This window comes from Epinephelus moara, chromosome 13 (assembly GCF_006386435.1).
Source record: "Epinephelus moara isolate mb chromosome 13, YSFRI_EMoa_1.0, whole genome shotgun sequence".
NCBI classification, from domain to species: domain Eukaryota; kingdom Metazoa; phylum Chordata; class Actinopteri; order Perciformes; family Serranidae; genus Epinephelus; species Epinephelus moara.
In genome coordinates this window covers 22,797,112-22,815,522 of record NC_065518.1, presented here as the reverse complement: position 1 = coordinate 22,815,522, position 18,411 = coordinate 22,797,112, and the positions used below count along the sequence as shown (strand labels likewise).

The 18,411-nt window shown below is 43.9% G+C and overlaps 1 protein-coding gene across 3 annotated transcripts in view; it reads right to left on the bottom strand.

Moving 5' to 3' along the window:
* The window catches only part of raraa (retinoic acid receptor, alpha a), a 173,923-nt gene that overhangs the window by 107,540 nt on the left and 47,972 nt on the right, over window positions 1–18,411 (bottom strand). For 2 of the 3 annotated variants that reach the window (XM_050060885.1, XM_050060886.1), the window contains one exon: window positions 17,219–17,341. The exons of the other annotated variant lie outside the window; for it this stretch is intronic. The gene's annotated coding sequence lies outside the window, so the exon portion shown is untranslated. The remainder of the gene's footprint in view (window positions 1–17,218; window positions 17,342–18,411) is intronic. 3 annotated transcript variants of the gene reach the window in all.

The following is an 18,411-nucleotide window of genomic DNA, read 5'->3' as shown; positions in this document are numbered from 1 at the left end:
ATCGCCACACTACCGACATTTTATTCCGCCCGTCACGGCACGCCGTTTGATTGCGTTATCAAAACACGCCGCTATTATTTAGCCTTGCTTTTAACTTATTCCACCAAATACCGAATGTGTGTTTTTTTGCAATATTCAGCCGAATATATTCGGTTACCGAATATTCGGTGCATCCCTAGTTTTGAGCCTGTTTTTCAATAGCAAAAAACAGCATTAGCATTAGCACGCGTAAGCATAGCTGTAAATGCACTGTGCTAACCACGCTAGCAGCCAGTGTTAGGGTTAGCTCAACCCTCTGGTCCAAATATGGTCCACTCTGCTTTCAAAAATCCAAGATGGTGACGGCCAAGATGCCAAACTCGAGGCTTCAAAACAGCAGTCCACAAACCAGTGGATGACATCACAGTGGTTATGCCGGATCCAAAATGGCTACTGTTAGGGTACTACTTGACGACTTTAAGCGAATTATTTAAACAGCATTTGTAGAGGAATGATTCTGTTCAAAGCTTTTTTAATCAATATAAGCTGTTGGTCTCTGTAATCGTGATAAGTGTAAGCTGTTTCCATGGTCTACAATCAAATAGTGGCTGGCATAGAAATGAAGACATTATAATTCAAAACCATGGTAGCAGTAATACTTTATTAAAGCGTAAGCGTCCATAAGTGTGTTTCTCATGAACCTGTGTGTGTGCTTGGTATTAAGCATTGTGTGTGTGTGTGGTTAAAGCAAAAGGCCAGTTTGACTCACCATCCTAAATGTCACTGTATTTCCAGAGGGCTTGTTAGCGTCTTGTTTACAGAAGGCTAAATTCAATTACTGGAATGATCTACCGTAGTGTGTAGCTGTGTGTGTGTACATCTGCATATTTATCGGGCTTCATGTGCTTTTCACACTGACAGTGACACAGTATGGAAACGTTTGAGTGTATGAAGGTAGACCGGAGATAAGCCACCACATCAGGGGCTCAAGGGCAGATACCTATGTGGCCCATTTGTTTAGGTGTGGCCTTCACAGCATCTCCACTATGGGCTTAGAGCTGCGAGGCAAAATGTTTGTGAAGATACATGTAAATACATGGATAGCGATTCTCCACACTATCAAAAACTATTCATCCACTCTCCACTATAGGTATGATATTTCCTATACACAAGCACATTGTTGATTCGGGATATCATCTCATAGGCCTAACACTATATTTCTTATATAAAGCATTCAACCATTGCATTCAGTCACTTTCAATGATCGCTGCATCATCAACATTGTGAACCTTGAAGACCAAGCTTTAGTACCCAGAGACCACTGCTCACTGCTTTTATGTTTTGTGGGAATGTGCGTGACAACTTGGCAACTAGAAAATAGACCAGTATCAGCAGAGTGCACCAATGTTTCACCCCACATATCAATACTGGTTGAAATTTCCATGTCAGCTGGGTGCTGCACTGTATGATCATCAGCTATCCACCAATGTGGACACATGTCAGCCGACAGCATCATCCAGTGCTGCGGTCTGTTGTGGTGGTACCGTCTGCATTCGATGCCCCTGAGCAAACTACACTCCACGCTGCATGTCATTCTTTCCCCCTGGAGGGCAAAGGCATGTTTCCAAAGCTCATGATCGGTGCCATCAGCAAGACAAGCGGGTCAACAGGAGCAGTATGTGGGGCATGGTGACATCACCTGCCGGCTGTGCTTGTGTGTGTGTTCATGTGTGTTTCTGTTTATATATAACAGCAGAGAGAGGACAGCAGTTTGTGGGTCAGGGCAGACACAGATGAATACTACCGAGTAGTGGTCAACATGACCTCTCTAGGACACACACTATGAGCTAACATACACAGTGTGTGTATGCGTGTGAAACTGAGTTGCCTGACGATGCCCAGAGGTCATTGCAGAAAGACCAAAGCTGTGAGATTAAGACCATACATTAGTCTCACACACACACACACACAACATATATATATAAATACATGTGATGTAAATACATGGACAAATCCATCTGACATCTGGGAGCATGCGAAATAATGTCCAAATGTAAAAAAACAACAGCTGGAATCAGCTTACATCCTGCTTAGTAACAGGGTTCATGACCAGAGCAAACTTATTAATGTGCACATGACCTGTGTGTACATACTCTGTTTTTAAAGGTATACTATGCAGGAAAAAGAAGATAAATTTATACAAAAGTAATCCCTCTCAATCATCACTTATGACCCATTAGAGGTGTGTGGTAGTGTATTTATCTGCACACCCTCTGCCCTCTTTCTTGTATTTTCTAGTTATGCCACAATGGCAATAGCTGTGGACAGATTATGTTCTCTGGTTGTTCATCCTACCATATATATGTCAGTCCTTCCCATTCTCATCAACGCTATATCTCAAGAACACCTTGTGGGAATTTTGTCAAACTTGGCACAAACGTCCACTTGGACTTAAAGATCAACTGTTTAGATTTTGGTGGTCATAGGTCAAAGGTCAAGGTCACAGTGACCTTGTCTGTCTCATTGTTGTGAAAACTATATCTCAACAACACCTTAAGGAAATCGCTTCAAACTAGGCACAAACGTTCACTTGGACCATTTACTTATGAGAATTGGTGATCAAAGGTCAAGGTCACTGTGACCTCACAAAACATATTTCTAGCCATAACTCAAGACGCCCAGGCCTTGCAACACCTCAGTTTATTCCTGTTCTTCTTTTTGGAACCACCACAGAGTTGGTAATAATTTCTGTTTCAGCCATGCTTGTTGTTGCCGTGGGTAAAAGTATGACGTCAATATGTCAACAAGTCGGAATATCGTGATATATGAATATGAACAATATGAAATATTTAAACTTATATCAGTGTTATTGTGAATGAGATGCTATGGCACACCCCTACTAATAGGATATAATGACAAAGTGATGACATTTCATATCCACAAGGTCAGAGGTCAACTTCACTGTAACATCCCCAATGATAAATCGTAAGTAGCATGCATCCAAGAGGAACCTACGAAAGCTGCAGACACAGCGCAGAGGAAAAAATGCAAATATAGCGAGGCGAAACACTACTTAGACAAAACTCATTCCAAAAGGAGAGTTAATCTTGGCTTTTGCTTTCTCTGGTAATACTGCTGAACTGTCACCGACACTTTGTACATAGTGTACTTTTAATTAAGAAAGCCAGAGAAAGAGAGAATTTGAAAGAAACAAAGTGAGTGTGGTAAAAAAAAAAAGGAGAGAAATGAAAAAAGACCTCCCCAGAGAGAGAAAACGAGAAAGCAAACAAGAGCAAAATTGTGACACTCACCCTATCCACCACTCTCCCTTTCTCATACAGATTCACTCTCAGGCACACACACACACATCCAAGGAACAAATATCAAGCATATTCCTGCCTCTCTTCCCTAGCCTGCTCTCCAGGAGTCATAAAACTCCCATTTAAAAATGCATGGGCTCCATAAGCTGCCAGACCTATCTATTAACTGTGTTATAGTGTAGCTGGCTATAGCTGCTGACGGCAGCCAGGGAATGCTGCTTTCTATTAGGGAAGAGCGAGAGAGAGAGAGAGAGAGAGAGGGAGAGTGAGGGGAGGGGGATGAGGGATGAGGAATGAGGGGAAAGACAGAATTTACTCATTTTTCTTTTTCCCATGGCACTGCAATCTGATGCCTGCACGTTTGGGCATGTGGAAGAAGGGGGAGGCAGTGACTTCAACATGTAAGCCTGCATAAGTATAAATATATGACTGTATCAATGAAGAGTGTGTGTGAGTGTGTGTGTGTGTGTGTGTGTGTGTGTGTGTGTGTGTGTGGCTTTTGCACCTGTGCGTGAGTCTGTGGCTGAGGCGAAAAGTAATTGATTCGAGTGTTTCTGGGAGATTTTCCCCAGTGTCCTTAGGCGCTCACCAGATGACTATTGATTGGTTAATTGATTGATTGGCATCCGGCCGACAGTGAGTCAACAACATCATCACTCTTCATATGGACCCAGGCGCACACACACATGCACGCACACGCACACGCACGCACGCACACACACACACACACACACACCCTCTACTCTCTGCCACTCTTGCTTATCATCATCCTTTACAACATTCAAATACTTACTACATTTCTAAGACAAAACTTTACACAAAATTTGTTCTCCCCAGTATCTTTTAATAATTCACTTTTAAATACTTAAAAGTATACTATGCAGGAATTGTCGGTGACTGTTTTTAAACACAGCATTTGATTTTGGCCCCTCCTCCCTACACTGCCTGTACAAACACTGCAAGCTACTGTATATTATTGTAAGAATGCTACTTTAGCATGCTAACTAAGCTAAGCGCAGACACCTGCCCGTCCAACAGAAAACAGGCCAACTCTGCATCGCTCTTCTTCCTCTCGTTCTGTGCTTGCCAGCAAAAGTGAAAGCCAAACCCAGATTCAATCTGTTTTTGGAACGAGCCTTGTCTGCTTGACGTTTCGCCTCGTTATATTTGCATTTGTTTGGCTCTGTGTCTGCGACTTTCGTAGTTTCCTCTTGGATGTATGCTGCTAGAGACCATCTTGCAATGGGATCACTCCAGCCGCAATACAGCCAATGTGGGCCAGGGGCGTAAAGTCAGTGGTCAGTGACCCCGTCCCTATTTCCTACCCCCCTCCTTCAGGCCCCACACATCTTCAAACTCCACCTTTATTTCGATCTCAACTACATATCTATAAAGTTTCATGTTTTGCACGATTATGGCGTTATCATGTTGTCTATCCACAGACAGCCAGACATATAAATACCTAACAAAATATTAACTTCTGTGGTAGTTCCCACTAACAATTGGTGTCACCTGGACCACATGATGACACACACACACACTCACAAGACTCACAAGATGAAAACAGTACCAGCCATTGAGATGTTGTGGCAGCTGGTAATGAGAGAATGCAGGCAAAGGGCAGAGTGTCTGCAGAGAAATACACTGGCACACACACGTCTAGTGGGTCATAAGTGATGATTGAGAGGGATTACTTTCCGCTGAGTCCTATATTACTACTTTTTTGGGGGGGAATCCTGCATAGCATACCTTTAAACAATGCTTACACACGTAGGCATGGGAAAGGATTTTTGTGTTGTGTGTTTGTTCTTTTTAACTTCACTCTCAGCTTCCATTTTACAACTGCAACATAGTTCCCCCCCCCCCAGCCTTTTCCAACAAAGCTGCCTGCCAATCTGTGCGAGCTTCCATGTCGGTCATTAGATATAATGCATTCGTGAAAAAAAAAACACACTAGACTGGGACTGTCATAGCAACTAAAAATAAAATGTGACTATTAACCATGAAAAACAGGAAAAATGGCTGTTTTCATTTAACTGAGCAACCCTCCTCACCTAAGCGTCCTTGAGCAAAACACTAAACACCAACCTGCACTTGATACGAGCATCTGCTTAATGTCTTTGAATTAAAATGTAAATGAGGTTTGGATGGTCTGGGTGATCTTCAACATGCCAGTGTGCATTTCTTCTTGATGGTATTTTTTTCCCCTCGTCTCAGCCCCACCTCTCTGTGCATGTGTAAGTCAAACATAGACTATGAAAATTAATGAGCTAGCACCTAAAGTAGTGGCGACACTTAGGAACAAGGCTCCTGTCCCTTTAATGGACCATATAGACAATGTCTGGGGTATTTCAATTAACAGACAATGGGACGACATGAAATAATGACATATAGGAAGAGTTGAGTGACACGTGAGAACGAGGCAGTAACGGCAGCACCTATCCCTTTAATGGACCATCGTGGTTGAGCGTAGACAATAGGAGATAATAGGAAACGTAAAATTATGATGTAGGCCCTGTCTAAAGGGGTGAGTGACACCTGGGAGTGAAGCTGTTACATCTTAATGCACTGCTGCCACCGGGATGAATCAGCTCCACATATGGGGGATGGAGACCATCCGAAGGCCGCTAATAGCAGCCGCTGTCAGTCTCACATTAACCTTGAGAAAAGCCAGGGGACTGCGTTAGCCCTGCTGACCTCTCTTTTTCACACACACACAATTCCCGTTATGTCCACATATATGACTGAAGGGTGACTCTGTGTGTGTGTGTGTGTGTGCACACGCACACATGTCTATCTCTCTTCCTGTGTCTTATGAGCACCATCAGTAGGATTAAATCAGTCCATCACAGGCTGCTGTAACACCATATAGGCTGTCTGCGCTCAAGTGAAATCACCTAAGCTTTTCCTGTTGCCCCCAGGGTTAGGGTCCATGTAGACCAATAATAGCACTCCCTAAGCTAATTTTGTGTACACAGATGTGCACAAGCGCGTACAAATGTCCTCATCAGCTCAGAATGGAACACCAAGCCACATTTTGACAAAATAGATGCAGCAAAATCTGAAAAAAACACGAGGGAAAATCCTGATGTTTTCCATCCAAACCCGAGCCAATTTGCAATTACACCATATGTGTATCTTTATGACCATGTGTCATATTCACCTTGAAAACAACATCAGCATATATACTTCCTAATTATCTATTTAATTAAAAAACTAAAGATAAAAAGAAAAAAATGTCTTCATAAAATAGACAGATCAGTTGACTCATAAAGGTATTAAAATTTTAAATATACTTTCTTGTATATTAAAGCAACTGTATTTCAATTCCACTGTCTAAATACATTCTTAAGAAATAAAAGGTCATTGCTCTTTGAAAGTGCGTGCTTACATTATTATACTTTTGTATTATCATTATATCAGTGGCACAAAATTGGCTCAAAATGACAATAACATCATTAATCACAATTATTTCTAGGACAAGATATCGTCCAACAAAGGAAGTTATCATGACAGGTTTATATACTTCTCTACCAAGCAACCTGAATCAACATTCTGCCACTCATATCTGAGGGAAATACATATAACAAATCCATTCCTTGTAGTACAAACTGTTAAAATGCCAAACAAATGTCGACCTTGGCATTTTGGATACACAGAACAAGACGCATAGCTTTGCTAAAAGCTGGTTGTGTTTTGCTGTTTGGCCTGACTGACAACAAGGATCTTGTGTTGAGGCATGACTGGGCAGGCCGATGCCCATGTGTTTTCAGTCAGCTCTCACTGGCAGGAGGAAAAACGGAACGTGGAAGATAAAGGGCGAGAGGCTTAGAGAAAGAGACAGGAAAACAAAGACGCATTTTTAGAAATAAAATGGTTGGAATGGCTCCCTGGGAGAACGAGTGAAAGCATGATCAAACGCGGCAATGACCTAATTTTCTGCCACCCATTGCAGAGACGCTCGGAGGAAAGGGATGAAAGAAGATCAACGCTGGAGAGAACGCGCTGAAATCGAGGAGGCTGACATTTTCTGACTCCTTGAAGAAGGTTGGACATCAGCGGAGATGTCCAATGGAGGTGATGAAGGGTTACTGGTGGTAGCAAACCCAACAGCACATGCTTTGAATTTAATGTTCCTGATAACAAATGTGTTTTGTTTGTGAGCCTTGAACCCTATGAGCTCACAAGGGATCCTGTGTTATAATGTGCTAGCAGTTGGCAAACAGCTGTCAAAGGGAAAAATCTGGCCCTACACCAAGATCTAAAACATTCTTGTTTATGAATTCCTCTAAAGGTTAAAAATCTTAATATAAAGCCTTTAAAACCCAATGTAAATGACATGAAATTACCATGTAATAATCAATACCCCCATATGGAGAGTGTCACTAGTTCTGCATCATGTGACAGGCTGTTTAACAGGTCAATGTATGGACAGCTCCGGGTGCTGAAATGAGGTCTAATGAAACAAGCAGATGTTAACTTTATCTAAAGATTTAAAGGGATTTCAACACATTTAACACACTGGCACTGTCAAAATAAGGGTATGATAGACATGTTTTTATATCTGTTGTTCTTTAAAAGTCCACATTTAACTCTTCAATGTTCTATTATCTATTTCGTAAAAGGAAAACACAAGAATTCCAAATTAACAAGTCCTACGTATCTAACAACGCTTGTAACTACCGCCAAAACAAAAGATGTTATCATTTTCTAACATGAGACACCACGATTTGACAATGCTATGGTTATGCTAAAAACACACCAAGCAGCCACCAAATGTGGCTTCATGTGTTTAACGTGGGATGAAATTCTTTGCATCACAGGTTAAAATGTCACAGGAGTCACTGGACTCTGTTAACTGATCGGCAGAGGGTATTCTCTGGCCGCAGATTGCTGCTAAAAGTTAAACTATCCCTAGCTTATAGTTTGGCCGCACATCGCCGCAGAATTAAACAGCCGCAGCTCAAAGCAGCCACCGCAGCTTTCGACAGATGCTGCAAGGCAGCATGTAGGAGGCCGCACTTGACCATTATGTGTATATTTTCAGCAGTAAAGTCTGTTAAGGTTTAGGCACCAACACGACGTGGTGAGGGTTAGGAAAAGACCATGGCTTGGGATGAAACAAGTACTTTGGTAAGGTTAGGGGAACTTTGTTGTCATGGTTACAATAATATCCACTTGGTTAAGGTTAGGGAACAATCGTGGTCACAGAAGCCAATGTACACTTTTGGTATAAAACAGAAAACAAGTCCAATGGTGTGTTGTTCCACCATCCACCCTGACCTCCCTGACTGAATTAGTAGCTTCATAATACGGTCAACTGACTTCCTCCTTTTTTTCCATTAGTCATAATTTCGATGCTAGGCTTTGTCACTCAAACATGTTGTTTTGGGGCATTTACTGAAACAGCTCATGTTGTTTTTCATCAGTCAGGCCTGCATCTACACTGCACCTGTATACCTTCACATATCCCTGCGGTCTATGCCTGGACCTAATTGCCAACCTCTGTCTTCTACTTCCCCATCTGGTTGTCCTCACACACACTGAGTCCATGACGGTGCAAAAAGCTTTTAAAAGGGCTAACATTTGTGCTTGAGTGGCCAGAACATTGTGTGCAGCCGTGCCTCTGTTAGTCGTCGCATACAGTCCACTCGCAGCGCTACTGTGCTGCTGCGACTGGACTGGGGGGGATATTTTTAGAAAGCCGTTGACAATATCACGTCCCCAAACGGGTGTAATCGTATTATGCTGGAGGTGCTAAAAGCCTTGAGTTAGGAAAGCACGTCACTGGAGGAAACAGACTGAGGCACACAAGCACGGTACCCAGAGAGTCTTGAGAGCAAGAGGTTTAGAAGCAGACTGGGAGGAGTAGATAAAGAGAGACATACAGACAACCTCAGCATGTGAGATAGAAAAAGTCAGAGACAGAAGAGAGAATCATAAGGAGGTTGGTTCCTGGCAAGTCAAGAGCTGACAAGGAAGGATGAGATGCAAATGAAGCCACCGGTCGAGAGCATTAGCTTTGCTGTTGGAGGGTGTGGTGGTGGCTCAGGTTGGAGGCTCGATCCTTTTGACAGTGTTTGGTATCGGCAGCTCTGAAGGTTCAGGCCGGCCATGGCGATGATAGATGAAAGACTGAACTTTAATCAGAATGGCGCCTGGAGCATTTTCAGGGAGGTAAACAGGTTAATCAGTCAAGCCCTCCTTCCATCCTCCCTCGCAATCCCCCCTACTCTTTCCTCAGCACATGACCACTTCTGACACTGGCGCACCATTCGTCTCTTTCCCATCAGCACCTCACCCTGCTCCTTCCCTCCTCCACCCCTCATTTTCCCCCCACCCTGATTCACATCAACCAGCCAGAGAAGCAGCCAAACCCCCCTCATCTGCTGCCCACACTATCAGGCATATCCCACTATCATATGAAGGGGAACTTGAACATCAAAGCGCTCCGTCAGCCCATTTAATACCTCACAGCATCATCCACCATAAAACTATGAGGTGGGAGGAGAGCATTCAGCAAACAGAGGCTATTCATACGCTCTTGGTTTCTTGCATTATTGCCCCTCCACTGGCCTGTATCGTAGGAGGGAGATAATCACTTGGAGGTAAATAATGAAAGTGATCATTCCGTATCTTTAAAAAACCTTCAAACAAATCGTGCTGAAATCAAATCCAGCGAGGCAAAGGCAGGAGAGAAAATAGTAAATGAAGCAGCCAAGCATTATCCATTGTTCTTGGGTTCCCAAGGGTTTATTTATTAAAATGGCCCTGTCTTAGAGCCTCTCCAAGAAACAGCAAAGCGTGCTGGCCTGCATAAAAACTTGTGCAATGTGCTGAACAGTGCCAAATTACTGCACGCCTGACCACCGGACATTTTAAACGAGCTACAACTGTAAAAGGGAAACCAGGAACTATGAATTCCCATGAGTTTACGGTCCAAGCCGCATTCCATGTTTCCGTCATCGTTCTCAAACATACAAACCTCCCTCTCTCTCTCTCCCCAAGAAAAATAAACAATCAACTCTGACAAACCACTTTGGCCAGCCGAGTGTGAACCTTACAAAGCCTTAACAGCTCCTGTGGAGAGAGGCCACATCCAATCTGAAATTACCCACACCAGCTCCTCGACCACACTGCATTTAGGCAGTTGTCGGGGCTCGGGAAGCACGATTATGTTGTGTTGTCTGGGATCCCAACCACAGACTTTGGTGAGCAATCAACAAGGGCCGCCTCTCGCCAAGATAAACTTCACAGGCAGTTGCCACTCATTTATGGGCTGAGCTGCCCGACTCCACTGCATCTTTGCTGTTGAGCGTCAAGCTGGTTGCCTCACTAGTTTTCTCCCTTGGTTGGAGTGCAGATTGGGTTTGGAATAAATGCACTTCTTGTTCACATTTGTCCGGGTATTGCAAAAGGACACTGGTTGTGCAATATGAGTTAGGAAACACACTTTACAGGAGGCCTTGAGGGGGAACAGAGGAGGCAATGCTTATTTGGGGACCGTGTACATGCTTTATGTTGGGAACTCTCCAAATGTATTGGTGTTATTACCTCCTCCTACCCACCTCCGCTTTTGTAACAGAGAGAATTCAGGATGTACGCTTGTTTAATGATGTGAGCATCCGTGCCGTAGTTTGAACTATATACACAAGCACCTCAGAGGGAGAAAAATGCTAATGAAGCTATTAATGATAGATCAGTGCATAACTCAAGATGGCAGCGAGAGAGGAGGAGGACAAGTGCGGCACCGTCGTCTTTTTAAAAAAAAAATAACACGAGTAGAAAGCTGTGTGGGAGTTAAGAGAAAGGGGGACTGAAAAGTGCCGGAAGACAGTCACTCTGTTGTTGGGGAATCGGAGCTGGATAGCTGGCTAACACACATACACACCCACTCACATATGATTAATGTGTGACTGCATAGATGTACCTAAATGAATACATTCATGTTCACACATTATAAGCTGAACATCAAGAGTGCCAGTTATCCCTTGTGAATTTATACCATTACATCCTTTCTCTGGGGACTTTATAACAGAAACATTCTCTTGAATTTCTCCTTTAATGTCTCCAAACAGTGACCTCTGGGGCAGAAAAATGAAGACACCATGGAATTACCAAAAACTGCAGTTCACTGAATGGCCACTTGAGGCTGGCTCAAAGAGCGAGTCAATTCCTGTAGACACCCATGTTAAAAGGCCCACCTTTACAGCAGAAATAAACATGTTTACAGCCTGGTACAAAAACAGTTTTGGTCTTTATAGCAAATTTTAACAGACATGACAACTGTACAAGGGGTGAATTATACTATAACTCACCCGTCTATCTTTTATTTAGGCTTCAAGTTCCGTATATTTAAGGGTGGGGCCACTTTGAGCGACCAGTTGTCTGCAAGGCTTCACCACAGTCTATGAGTTAGATCCGCCCCTTGCTCTTCTTGTCCAACCATGGTCACTTCTGGCTACAAAAAAACAAGATGCCAACAGCCAAAATGCCGAACTCAAGGCTTCAAAACAGCAGTTGACAAACCAGTGGGTGATGTCACAGTAGCTACGTCCATTATTTTATAGTCTTTGATCTTCTAATTTGTTGTTAGGAGAAAAAAATTAGAGAAGTCAATTCCAGATGCACCAAATGTTCTTAAGCATCCAAAGCTGCTCTTACCAATATGTGCTGAATGATGACTCCAACTAAATCATAAATTGAAGGCTCATGACTGATTGTTTGTTATCAGTGAAAGTAAGTAATGCCCCCTAAACACAATAGGGGTGTTGTGCCGTGTGCAAATACTCTGGCACATGCTGAAAAATTGAAGAGATGCCACCAAAAAAGGCTGTAAAAAGAACTCCAGCAGTAGTGAAATCGACATACCGTTAAACTAAATGTTATTTTCCAAAGTGTCAGTACTGGCTTTACAGGAAAATCAAAAACCAAGCAATGGCAAAACATTTGTGATGCTGCAAATGCTGTGTCAGCAGAGGGACACACGCTAACTAAATGACATGAAAGAAATCTAATAATCTAAATCAGATGTCATGATATTCACGCGTTTCTTTATATTACTCAAATTTTAGACTTGTGTGTCCACATGTTGGACAATTTGTGGACTGTAGAGTGAGATGTTTTCTGTCTCATCTTGCTCATGACCACTCGAAAAAAAATATTGTACCTAAGAGCAGAGCAAAAATAGGAAAACACTGATGAATCCAAGAGAATCAATGAATACTAAAAATAAGAACAAATCATGGATACAAACAAAAATAATAGGAAATTTGTTCGTATATCGCTTCCTGCATGAGGCCCATGTCTTCTTCCACTCGTTTTTTATGTTTACAAGTGTGTGTTTCTGTAGCTGGAACTCTTTTCTCCGATGCCCCTAGAAGCTATCACTGTTATTCTTTTATTTACTCAAAGCTTTCACAGAAACAAAGAGCAGCAATGCAGTTATTTGTAACAACCTTGAAGTCAAACGTCAGACGGCTAACTGCAAACTAACTGTAACTAAACTGGGATTTGCTTGGTATTACTTACTGGAATTTGTTATATTGCAAAAACATTCTAACAGATATATGGAACAATGCAAAGTTTGCCAGTGGGACAGGTCGCTGGACACTGACACGCATTCGCCATATCCTGAAAAGTGGCCTGGAAATCTCCACGGCCTAATAACGCATGGCAGACGGAGCCTGTCGGAGTGGCAGGCCAGCTGAAAGTGATTTGGTGGGGTGAAGAGAGAAAGCAAGGGAGAGAGGGAAAGAGAAACAGACAGAGCAAATAGAGGAATACAAGGAAAGAGAGGTGGAGGTAGAGGGAGACAGCCATCAGTGTTGTCATCCCATCTCTCTGTAGATCTCGATGAATTTGTCCTGACAACACCGGAGCGGCTCAGACAACACCTCACGACCCATCTGCACACAAACACACACACACATAAATCTCCTACAGGCATGGCCAAGAAAGAGGAGGGAGGGAGTAAAGTAAATAACCTACTAGGTGGAGTTAAGTAGGGACAGAAAGTGACTCGGGAGTGCCAGAGAGAAACTATAAAACAGCGAAAGAGAGGGGGGGGGGAGGAGAAAGCAGATGAGGGACAAATCGATTTCGGTAACGAGGCAGAGCGAGCGGTGGGCATGAAAAAGGAAGACAGAGATGAAGAAAGAGCCTGAAAGAGAGAAAGTGGAATAGATAAAGAAAAGAAAGGGGGGAGGAAAGAATGAGGATGTGATGGACGGAGATGGAGAGAAAGACACACCTTGTCAAAAAGATTGAGAGCAGGGGAGAAAATGAACAGGACGACAGAAACAGAGGGATGAATACAAAGATTGAATGAAGATAGAGGGAGTGTGGATGCCTTATTTTCTTCCATCTCAATTTGCACAAAACTTTCATTACCACCAATTTGGGCCGGGAGCCGTAGGCTGGACCATTAGACGAGCCCAGCATCAATCAGCCTAATCTCCCTCCCAGGCCGCTAAATTACAGCGCCCAGTTGCTTATTAAAATTTGTCGCCCGTCTCCCAACACCCGGCACTGCTGGAGATTAGACAGGGGCCCCCAGACAAATCTGTTCCAGAGAAGAAGAAGAGGAGGAGGAGGTGGAGGGGGGGAGGAAGAGGGGGAAGGAGGTAAGGAAGGAAGTACAGGGACAGTAGGAGGGGAAAATGGAGAAATGTGCTTGCTGAGACAGAGCGGATCAGAGTGGGGGGACGATCATCTGGTTTGATTTATACACTCCTGTAGATCTGCCATGCACACGCACACACTCCCTCACTGCACTTCAGCCTCTCTTCACACACTCATACATCCCAATACATCCCATATACACCCGCCACCACATGCCCGCATCCCCCCAAATGCAGTTTTCCATTCCTGTCAACACCCCCAACACGCACACACACACACACACACACACACACACACACACACACACACACACACACAGTTGAGAATGCAGGGTTTGCGACGCCTCCCATTGCACACTCAATCAAACCGGCGGCCAGATAAGACGCATGATGAATGGCGTAATTGAAGGCGGCAGCAGGGTAATGCTGCACCGCTCTGGGTTTGGTTGGGAGAGAAGAAGAGTGGCGAGTGGGTGATCAGCCCGTAGGATTTATTGTTATTGCCCGTCTTATTAAAAAATACTAAGACTGTCTGCATCGCCTACTGCGGCACACATCCAGTGGCAGAGCATACAGGGCCATGCACCTTTGGGAGGATGGGCACGCAGCAGTGATGCACGTATATGGAGTCAGGTTGAACTCATATCACAGAAATCCGGCTAAGCTTAACATGAAGGTTGTAGGGAAGATGTTTCAATCATCTTTCAAGTGACATTTACTTTGCTCACTTTAGGCATTAAATGCAATTTAGAGACAGAGAGAGAGAGAGAAAAAGTAATATGAAGTGATGGAGACGTGTTTACCTGTAGGTCAGCGGACAAAGGAGGGGAAACAAGGCAATTCTACTTCAGGCTGTTGTGCACTCAACAAATCAAACTCTCATTTCACATATCAAAAGCTACCAAAGGTCCTTGACAGGAGTGAGCCAGATAGTGTACTTAACGGCCGCGCCGAGGCCGCTCAGTCCCTGACAGCTCGCCTCTGCTGTCCTTCTGCTGAGAGAGCATGTGCAGAGGGATTTCTCCTCTGACGGCCCACGCCATCTGATGACCCTGATTTACCGCGCTTTACTGTTCGTTGGGGCCTAATCTGCCTTAATGGATCCTGACTTGTGGCACATGAAGAGATGATTTCAATTAGCGGGCGCTCAGGATGTTGTTGTTGTAGACAGCCTAGCACATTATAAACACGCAGGTCTCGGGGAACCAATTATTATCAGATTAAGGTGGAGAATCAATGTTAATTGTGTTTAAGCTCTGCTTTTGACAAAAATGTTGAACTTTAAAATGGCCAAGATTAGCCATTAAGGTGTTGCACCAGATAAAACTAACCAGTGTACAGTGTCTATACATGCTGTAGTACAAAATTAATGGAACAATAGTGTGATTGGGCACACTGTGTAACCAGGGTGCTGCCAGCTGAGGTTATGTCTAGCATGTACCATGCTGCAAAAAGTACAGAGATAGCACAGACACAATTTTTACTAAATGATTCATCAGTTTTAAATGTTTGCTGATTTTATATATATTATTGTATGTATTATTGTAAATACATATTATTCTTGGAAATTATATATTATTGTAAATTGAGTGCCGTTTGGCTGTGGACTGGTGGGCGAAGGAAACAACTCATTTGAAGACATTATTCTGGAAATCATGACAGGCATGAAATCACTATTTTCTGACACTAACCATGAAATCGTTGATGGCAGCTACGGGTGAGTGATATGGCCAAAATCTCTTATCATGGTGTATATCACAGTTACTGTATTTATGGGGCATTTACCCATTGGTAAATGAAATCAATTTTATTGGCAGTTCAGCTCAGAGCAGGAGAGAAACTAAAGTGAGGTAAGCAAACAAAAAGTCAAGAGGGAGTGAAACTGAAACAAACTTGTTATATTAGGTGAGATTATTCTTTTAGCCATTCACCTCTTTAGCAGAAAAAAGTTTGTATGGTTTGTGTTATTGCTTGCTAAATACCTTTTTAGGTAGATATCTTTTGTTATGCTATGTTGTTAATGTGCTAACTGGCTAACTAGTGTCTTGAATCCGTCCCGTTAGTCGCCACCTGCTAGTAAGGAGAGTTATTTCCTCTGATGAAGGCGCAGAACGTACATGCTAGTTGCCTGTCAGCTGTAGTTTTAGCAGTGTGCTGAAGTTCAACTTTGAGGCCAGGACACAGGCAACGTGAGGCAACAGTCGGCCTTTGTCGGCACTAGTTCTTTGTTGTCGGCTAAGTGTGTCTGGGGTGGGGGAGCCCTTCTGTGCGGAGTGTGCATGTTCTCTCCGTGTTAGCATGGGTTTTCTCCGTGTACTCCGGCTTCCTCCCACAGTCCAAAGACATGCAGGTTAACTGGTGACTCTAAATTGCCCTTAGATGTGAATGGTTGTCTGTCTCTATGTATCAGCCCTGTGATAGTCTGGCGACCTGTCCAGGGTGTACCCCGCCTCTTGCCTAATGTCAGCTGGGATAGGCTCCAGCCCCCCGCCCAGGGACCCCTGACAGGATAAGCGCTTATGGAAAGTAAATGAATGAATGATTTTCTTCTTCTTTTATTTGGAACTTCCACAATGACACTTGAGTTAAAACCTACAGACTAAAAACAGCATGTAATATTGGGAGAGAAAACCAAGGTACTGGTCTTTTCAAAATGAAAGAAATGCAAGCCTTTCCCTGCTCAGCTAACAAAGAGCAGAAACCCATTTCCACCACACACTAACAAACAGATCAACTGAAAACACATACAGTGAGCATGACCACATGTGTTACATGATGTATATTATGACTATACAATGCATTGAAATGCCACACCAATCCTAGAATTCACTCACTGCAAAGACGCACTGCATCTGCAGCACATAAGCACAACGGTGAAAGCACAGCAACTGCAAGCCGTGTGGTTGCACAGAGCATGTCCACTTTTAACACTCACTGACGCCGGTACGAGCACAGGGGAAACCACACGTGTGCACACTGAGCCAAATGTGGTCTCAGACAAAGCCCATTGAGCTGCTATAAATATAAGAGAAACATGCTTTGTCTGAAAGTTTAATTAGCACAGCACCTAGAGTATTCAAAGATAGAAGGCTTGGCAGTGGCGAGGAGACGTGAGCCAAAGTGCCCCAGCCTGTCCGTGCTATTTTAAAGATGACTTTGATATGTTGTTGTTGTTTCAGTCGGCTTTGTTTAGCTATATAAAACTGAATCACGCTAGCTGCTGTTGTGCGGTGTGTATATGATTTATGAAATGAGTTCAGTCCAGGATCTACTGCTGTATACAGAGAGTGTGTCTACCTCTGTTGGTCGCCAGCAGCCCCTTTGTGTTGCTGTTCAGACTGATTGAGTGGTGTGCTGTTCGGCCAACTGGGCTTCCGGCTGGTGGGCTGCCCGCATCGATTGCTCGGACGAGCCCTTCTTCTGGAGCACAGACAGAGAAATAGAGAGGGAGATGGAGAGTGGAGAATAGAGAGTAAAAGGAGAAAGGTGGAGGAGGAGAGAGAGGTATGGAGGGGAGAGAAGGCAGAAAAAAGGGGAACATTAGCTTAAATGAAAGTTTATTAGCTGTATCAGTCAGTCGGGTGGGGGTTTTGCCCCGGGCCCTACATCCTTCCTCTCTATCTATTCCCCTCCTCCTCACCCCCTCTTTCTGCTTGTGTGTGTGTGTGTTTGTAAGGGGAGGGGTTTGAGGGGGGGGCAGGCATGACGGGAAAACATTAGGTTGTTGGCGAGTCGCCTGTACACCAGCCAGTAATTGGCTTGGGTAATGGTCATGTCCAGACAAATGGTGTAGGCCCTAACCGTGTTACGAGCAACCAACTGCTCCGCCTGTATTCACAGCATAAAAGCCAGCACTGCTCAGATACCGAATGGCTGCAGCATGTGTGTGTGCGTTTGTGTACAAGACTCACAAAACAAGTGATTTACTAGGACACAACTGTTTTTTTTTCCTCCACCGCACAACCGATGTCTTCTGCATGGCCTGTACATGTGATTCATGATTTGCTTGCATCCTATGTGGGAGACTGCGCTGTGATAAGGAGGAAAAAGATGGCAGCACAAGCCCCGCTCACCTCGAGGGACAAACCGACATCTGCCGGTGTCCTCCAAACAAGTGACAGATAGGAGATGGGGAGGGAGGGAGAAGGAAAGAAAGAAAGAACGGGGGGGGGGGGACTAGAGAGAGAGGGAGTAAGAGGATAAGTTCCATTTTTCATCCGTCCCTCCCTCTGCTCTGCATCACTTCCCCTTCTGTCTGACGGCAAGCTGAGCCACTAATGTCCATTGTGTCTGGATGGGCTGCAAACACACACACATGTGTGTGTGTGTGTGTGTGGTGTGTGTGTGCATGCGTGTAGTTGTCTGTCCCTCTGTTGATGATAAGAGTGGGAATGCACCATATATGCTCCTACAGTAGCTATGCGAGCTAAATAACATGCATACATGGATAAAGCTGAGTGTGCATATGTGTGTATATGTGCGTGTGTGTG